This window comes from Schistocerca serialis, chromosome 2, assembly GCF_023864345.2.
Source record: "Schistocerca serialis cubense isolate TAMUIC-IGC-003099 chromosome 2, iqSchSeri2.2, whole genome shotgun sequence".
Taxonomy (NCBI): Eukaryota; Metazoa; Arthropoda; class Insecta; order Orthoptera; family Acrididae; genus Schistocerca; species Schistocerca serialis.
Genome location: NC_064639.1, coordinates 244271448 through 244277682, shown reverse-complemented (window position 1 = coordinate 244277682; position 6235 = coordinate 244271448). Strand labels below are relative to the sequence as shown.

At 45.5% G+C, this 6235-nt stretch overlaps 1 non-coding gene across 1 annotated transcript; it reads left to right on the top strand.

Moving 5' to 3' along the window:
• Positions 1-233: 233 nt before the first annotated feature.
• On the top strand, positions 234-308 carry Trnas-cga (transfer RNA serine (anticodon CGA)). The gene has a single exon. It is a non-coding gene; the product is annotated as a tRNA-Ser (tRNA).
• The last annotated feature ends 5927 nt before the right edge of the window (positions 309-6235 follow it).

Sequence of the window (6235 nt, the reverse complement as noted above, 5' to 3'; positions counted from 1 at the left end):
ACGCCCCGTCCTCACAGCTTTACTTCTGCCAGTATCTTGTCTCCTACCTTCCAAACTTTACAGAAGCTCTCCTGCGAACCCTGCAGAACTAGCACTCCTGAAAGAAAGGATATTGCGGAGACATGGCTTAGCCACAGCCTGGAGGATGATTCCAGAATGAGATTCTGTAAAGTTTGGAAGGTAGGAGACGAGATACTGGCAGAAGTAAAGCTGTGAGGAGGGGGCGTGAGTCGTGCTTGGATAGCTCAGTTGGTAGAGCACTTGTCCGCGAAAGGCAAAGGTCCCGAGTTCGAGTCTCGGTCCAGCACACAGTTTTAATCTGCCAGGAAGCTTCATATCAGCGCACACTCCGCTCATTCTGGAAACTATCCTACATGTTGAAACACATGCATTGAAGGGATTCGTCCCTTTTCTATGATAAGAATTCGTCTGTAGAATGTAGGTTTGATTGTAGGCTTCTTAGAAAGATACTGGGATGGCAACACATCTTGCGGCTGTTCCAGCCAACGCAACGCATAATGCATCAGATTTACGACAGTCGTTCCAGTGATAGGAGCTGGGACACACAATGTCCTACCCATTTTCTCACAGGTCGTACCAGTAGGTGGGCAATGGGCACAGTGTAACAGCACTGTCAGCATTTCATGACTCGCTGAGGTCAGCATAAACATTCCCGAAATTCCAGCACCTCCCCCACTTCCCAGAAGTCCCTCGCCTACTACCTCTCCCCCTTCACCCCATGGCCAATGGAGGCGTCACGTGTGAGCACACAGCCAATCACATGGGGGTCCCAGAGTACTACCATTTTGGCCAATTATGTGCAAGCTCAGCCTCCCACTGCTTGAGCAGTTTTAATTTTTTCAGTTCGATTACTTGAGAGTCATCTTTGCTGTCTGCACTTTGTAATGAGATGACTAGTATGAAACGCTGCCAGCATCAGCGATCAGTTAGGAAGAAGAGGAGTGTCATAAAATACTTTGTCCATCTTAATTACTGTATACATTGTTCTTGCACTTAGGGCTTCGTTGTTATTGTTATATATGAGGACATGCAAGTGTTCCTGCCTGAGCCACCACAGCAGCAGCAGCAGCAGCAGCAGCAACTCATTCTCCACAGGATGTTGTCTCCCTGACCTATCGGACCTGCTGTCTTTCAGCTATGCTATAGTGCAACCACAGTGTCAGCGAAGTGCTAAGAGTACTGCTATTCGCCAGTATGTACAGTTTGACTGCAAGTGGATCTTAAAGTGTGACAGTAGGCCTAGCACCCCACAGTGACTTTAATGTGGTAACTGAACTAGAGAACATCCAACGACTTGGTAGTAGAGTGCCGTATCGGTGGCATGAAAAACTATCTGCGCAGTATGACAGAGTTCACAGAGACAGATGACAACTGAACACAGTCCATCATAAACTCATATTAACATCAACATGTTAAAGTGTGAGATATCAGTTGTCGATATGTATGGAGATGCAGTGCTTAAGTTGAAATCTGAAGGTGTGGTCATATACATTAAACATTCAAATGTGGTGAATTTAAATGACCTCCTGATTGTGGCAGACAGACTGAGCCGCTGGTATACTTATATTAGAGCTGCATACTGTGATTTTATCAACTATCTGCGTGAGCATAGAGAGAATATAAATCAATCAGAACAGTGTATAAATGCTTGTATTCATTCAACACTAAAATATGCACCTTAAAACTCTATAAGCATAAAATTTGTTGAAGCAGAGTTTTCTGAAGGAATGACTGTGTATGTAATTGCACCTGTAGGACTGAATACGATTCATGCTTAATTCAAGGCATATAGAAAGCAATTATTTGGACAATGCTCCAAACATGAATAATTTTATGTACACATCTAAATAAAATAGTTCTACAAAAAATTATTCTTAATTGATTCCACCTTACCATAGCAACAATAACTTTTATAGGGACGGGATCAGGGTCTTTACAAATAATAACACTGAAATAACAAATTAAATTTTTAGTTTATTTATCGTTAACAATTCACCTTTACGAAATTATACAATTTACATTAAAATGGGGCTTACCAAGATGAAGACTGTGTATTATCAGAGCACTCTCAGTTGACGGCGAAAGGGTGCAAGCTTCCGGCTCTTTCGATTGCAAACAAGCCTTAAATAAAATGGCAAAGGTAATGTAAATCAGAACGCTGGAAGGAGTTGTGGTCTGCATACTAATTGATTTATTCATTCTTAACATCACATGACAAAAGATGGCTAAAGAAACACCACCAAAACATTTTCATCTGACAAACACTTTCAATAACACGTGGTCTACGGTTAAAGTGATCAGCTGGGGATAAACACACCACACTAACCAGAACTAATCGCTTCGTCTGACTTCATAAATATGAATCTGTGGTATGGCCCAAAAACTAGGCTACTATCAAGCATCTATACTCTACTATTCCATAAAGAAAAATATGGTTTCAAAGAACAGCGAAACATTCTTCTACTAGGGAATAGGGAAACAACAGGAAGGACTGGACCCCTTTTGTTACGACTCGTTTTATTTAACAACCATATCAACAAATTCCTTTAAAACAACTATATCTTAATCCTGATTACCTTAAGTAATAAGAATAGTAAGTCACAAGAATTTGGTGAATCTGGGACACTTTATGAACAAAGTCTATCTCATATACAAGAGAATTTTAAAACCACTGACAATTATGCGCCTGACGGCTTAAATTAGGACACACAATATTTTTGACTAGTCTTTGGACACTGAGAACTGACGTTCTCAAAAACATTTACCTGAATAACAACCTGCCAGAGATGCACCCAATAAATAGCAGGATGAAGTTAATACAAAGGCACTTGTTTCACACTGAAGAGTCAATCAGTACCACTAAGGCTTACTAAGGTTTCAAACTTCGTCTCCAAGGCCCAGTAACACAATTAGTCAGCGCACGGTCTTCCTCAGAGTAGCACAGCAACAATCTTTCACATTTGTATTTTGCTCTGAAGCCAAGGTTTAAAAATATAATAAATTCCCAAGGAAATTTAATAGCACCAGAATTAATTAGCGAGGAGTGACGCCAGGTCGCTCGAACGCAGAACGAAGACTTAACTTGGAGAAGCCAAGGCAGAAGGCGGCAGTTAGTACAAGACTCATTTCTCGAGCTTCGACCCGGAGTCACCTCCCCTTACCCAGGATTTCATAGCCCCAGTACCAATAGGTGGAAAGGTAGCGCTTACTCTAAAACAGCGGCCAGTCAGCTGTAACGTTTAACGCGCACACAGAACAGGTCCACAGGGAACATGTAAACAATCACCAAAAGATGTTAAATAACAGGTTAAATTATTCACTAATAAAACGGTACACAGCCTTTGCCCCACTACGAATGAACTACACAGGCAAGGTACAACCAACAGTACAAATCTTTTCAATAACCTTCAGGAGAATTGCCTGCTATTAAGATTTCTTAAAAAAAACTTACAATTACTAGCAATGCCAGGGGGCGCTCCAATCATAGACACAATTAAATTACCTGAACTCTTATGCCCCACTCTTCAGTGAAAGCCGTAACGAGCACAAGTCTGAAAATTTCATTATAAGCCTTACTGGGGCTCACTGCGTTAAGGCTACCAAACACTCGAATGCAGTATATTTGATAAACAGATTACAGCCTTGCAGCTGATTACGTATCACATCAAACATTAATTTCCCACGGGCTGGAAGAAGCTCAAATGGCTCTGAGCACTATGGGACTTAACATCTGAGGTCATCAGTCCCCTAGACTTAGAACTACTTAAACCTAACTAACCTAAGGAAATCACACACATCCATGCCCGAGGCAGGATTCGAATTTGCGACCGTAGCAGCAGCGAGGTTCCGGAAGAGGCAATATATTAATATTTAACACCTGTCTTAAACACCATGAACTCTTCAAAGGCACACCTTTACTTACATGGTAATACCCATGCGCTTACAGTTACCAGAAGTGAGGTAGCAGCCCTCAACACCTTCTTACACATGCCGTAAGTACAATCTCACTTAACTTTTCGCTGGACGTCCGATGTGGCTTGCGTCGGGTACAGCAGGCGGCAATAAGGCAGGGGACGACCGTAGACAGCCGTGTCCGGAACAAGCAGCACGCAGCCCAAGGCAGCTACAAGGCGGCAGGAAAGGCTCTCCACCAAGCTGCCCCATACACGTCGTCGGTTCTCGCTCCACTACAAGCGCTCTCCGGCCTCAGGAAACATCGAACACCAACTGTCCGCGTCCTTGGCAAGAGCCTCCAGTTAACTCCTCCGACAAAGACAAGGCAGCTAAGACATAGTACGCGCCACAAGCAAAGATAAGAACGCGAAGGCGAGGTACTTGCAAAACGCCACGGCTCAAACATAGTGCTCAGAAGCATACACTGGAGTCTCACGCCATTGCAGCAAATGCTTTACCCCTCTGCAGGTGACGGCGGCACATCAAGACGCGCTCGCCGACTGCAGTCACGGACAGCGGCAACCAGTTATTAGAGGCGCGCGCCCGGAAATATGCAGTATGCGGTCTCGCGTTTAGCTGATCCGGAGCGCAGGTACTTCCCTATGACCCTCTGAAACCCCTGTGGATTCCAGCGTGCAGGTAGAGCTGTTTGCTGGTCTGCCAAACCAATTTGACTCTGTGACATGGCTATGCGTGACGGAATGTGCCAAATGTTTAGATGACAGACTCAAAACAAATAAGTACACCCAAGAATAACTCGTTGTGTTCCTGATGCAAGGAGGAGTACCTCTGATGGTTCAGATCGTGACTGGCACAGGCTCTAAGTGGCACACTAGCAAATGACACAAGTCTCACCGTTTAGGTAAAGAGCTGCCATTCTTTACTAGTGAAGCGCCAGTACAAGAGTGTCATCTTCTCGTTCTCCACAGCTTCCCTCCATAGTTGGTTGGTTGGTTTAAAAGAGGGGGGGGCGGAGGGGAGGGACCATACTACTTGGTAATCGGTCCCTTGTTCCGAATAAAACAATGCATCACCCGTGAGAAGCGAACATACGATAGGGGTAGCACAGAACGCAAAAAAGGGAAAAACCACAACAACGAAGGAAAGGCAACAGACACGAATAGGAGCAAAAGAGGACAAGAGAACGACAGAGAGAAACAAGAAACAGTTAGAAAAGAGTAAAACAAGGAAGCAGATGACAGTGGCTGGCCTACTACGAAAATAAAAAGGAAAAGCCAGCCACCCTGCAACACATTAAAACCTCCACCCTAAAAGCACTAGGGTGGAGGACACAGAGGGACAAAGGGCATGCGCTAAAACTCAGATAGAATGATAAAATCCAACCTCACGGGTAAAACGTAAAACCGAATCAGCCGATGAGGCGTTGTCTGCTGAAATCAATGATAACGAGTCCGGCAACCGAAGATGAAGTCGCAGGGCAGCCAAAGAAGGACAGAGCAGAAGAATACGGGCCACTGTCAACCGGGCGCCGCACCGACACTGAGGTGGGTCTTCACGGCGGACGAAGTAGCCGTGGGTCGCCCATGCATGGCCAATGCGGAGCCGTCAAAGTACCACGGAGTACCTGCGAGAGACCCTCATCGAGGACTTCCACACATTCATGGTCTCCTTAATGGCTCGCAGTTTATTGTGCGTACTGAGGTTTTGCCATTCCGTCTCCCAAAGCTGAAAAACCTTGCGGCGTAATAACGAACGCAGGCCAGTTGCCGGGATGCTGGTCTCCAGAAGCGGTTTCTGTGTAGCCTGTTTGGCCAGCCTGTCGGCAAGTTCATTCTGTGGGGTCCCGACGTGACCAGCGGCCCAGACGAACACCACTGAACGACTGGACCGTTCCAGGGCATAGATGGACTCCTGGTGATTGATACCTTTCAGGCTGCTCAAGGAGTCAGTACATAAAAGAAAAGATCCCAGGGCATGTACGGATATACTGAAGTGCACGAGAAATGGCCACCAGCTCTGCAGTGAATAAACTGCAGCAATCGGGTAAGGAATGCTGTTCAATATGGCCGCCGTGGACGTAGGCGAAGTCAACGCGACTATCAGCCATCGAGCCATCGGTGTAAACGACTTCAGATCTCCAGAACACGTCAAGAATGGAGAGCAAGTGACAGCGGAGAGTAGCAGGGTTAATGGAGTCCTTAGGGCTATGCAGAAGGTCCAGACGAAGCTGCGGCCGAGGCGTACACCATGGAGGCATACCGCAAGTAGAGGCGGTAAAGGGAAGGACTTTAGCTTGGAG